Source organism: Equus przewalskii, chromosome 4 (genome assembly GCF_037783145.1).
Source record: "Equus przewalskii isolate Varuska chromosome 4, EquPr2, whole genome shotgun sequence".
Classification (NCBI taxonomy): Eukaryota; Metazoa; Chordata; class Mammalia; order Perissodactyla; family Equidae; genus Equus; species Equus przewalskii.
The window spans coordinates 80,356,723-80,358,218 of record NC_091834.1 but is presented as its reverse complement, the minus strand read 5'-3'; the positions used below and the strand labels follow the sequence as shown (position 1 = coordinate 80,358,218).

At 36.4% G+C, this 1,496-nt stretch overlaps 1 non-coding gene across 1 annotated transcript; it reads right to left on the bottom strand.

The window, feature by feature from the left end:
• Positions 1-407: 407 nt before the first annotated feature.
• On the bottom strand, positions 408-514 carry LOC139083152 (U6 spliceosomal RNA). Its single transcript, XR_011539721.1, has one exon. It is a non-coding gene; the product is annotated as a U6 spliceosomal RNA (small nuclear RNA).
• Between the last annotated feature and the right edge of the window lie 982 nt (positions 515-1,496).

Here is a 1,496-nt window from a genome sequence, read left to right as displayed (position 1 = left end):
CAGGTGATTCTACAAATAGTTATTCTTCTGAGCTGTTATGTAGTCAGCATAAATACATAAACAAAACCCAGCTTGCTCTAGCCAGTGTCTTCAGATTGCAATATTCAGAATTTTAATGCTGTGTTTGCCTCTGCTTGGCTGAGTGACAGTGGGCCAGCAATTTAGCTATTCTGTGATCATTCAAATATATAAAATTGTTGACAAAGGACCAGTATTTTAAGAGCTCAGGATCCTTAATGAAGCAGTATTAATCCACAGATTTTTTTCCAATTTTTGTATTGTAGTAAAATACATACAACATAAAATTTACCATGTTGGCCACTTTTAAACGCACAGTTCAGTGGTATTAAGTATGTTCGTATTGTCTTCCAACCATCATCACCATCCATAACCAGAACTCTTTTCATAAAGATATGAAATGCTTCATGAATTTGTATGTCATTGTTGAGCAGGTGTTAGGGTAATTTTCTCTGTATTGTTCCAATTTTAGTATGTGTGATGCTGAAGTGAGCACTAATACACATTTTAAAGAAAACATTTATTTATAGAAAGAAGAAAAAATTACAGAAACTGTGACCCTGAAAGACAAGGAAGAACCATTTGATTATTACAATTGAAACAGAGGCTTAAGGGGCCAGCTCCGTGGTGTGATGGTTAAGTTCGGCACTATCTGCTTCTGTGGCCCACGTTCATGGGTTTAGACCCTAGGCAGGGACCTATGCCACTTATCAGCCATGCTATGGCAGTGACCCACATATAAAATGGAGGAAGATTGGCACAAATGTTAGCTCAGGGCTAATCTTCCTCAGCAAAAAACAAAAACAAAAGCAAAAACAAAACAAAACAGCTTTAGATCAGTTCTCTAATGCTCCATACCAGGATATTGAGGCATGGAGAATGATGTTCTTCCATAAAATACCTTTCCATTCTATACTCAGAGGCAGAATATAAGAACATCTTATCTGATCCAAAATGATTATTGCTATATTTTTTAAATTTTCTGTGAAACAACTGAAAAATGCTTCAAACCCAGACTAATTGTGTTCTTACCATATGCAAGGAACTGTGCTAAATCATGTACATGTATTGTCCAGCTTAATCTAAGAATGTGATGAGGTAATTCTCTTATTTTCATTTTAAAGATAATAAAACTTAAAAGTGAGACTTGAAAAGGTATAATTAACTAAGGTCTTGTAACCAGTAAACTGTGGGTGAAAGAGGCAGCCCTGGGTCGGCCCGACTCCACAGTCCTTGTTCTTAACCTCTGTGCTCACTTGAGTCTATTTTGAAGTGATGGCAGTCCACATCTGCCCTTAATTTTTTAAATTTATCGCCCTACACAGTCTCCCCAAACTCATCCTTCTCTTATTAGAGCATCATTTTTGCTTGTGTAAATATTAATATGCTGAACCATGAGGCTTACCTCATCAAGGTTTTCAGTTGGACTCACAACTATCTCTAAGTGTTTTACAAGCAAATATTTCCTCTATAGTTGC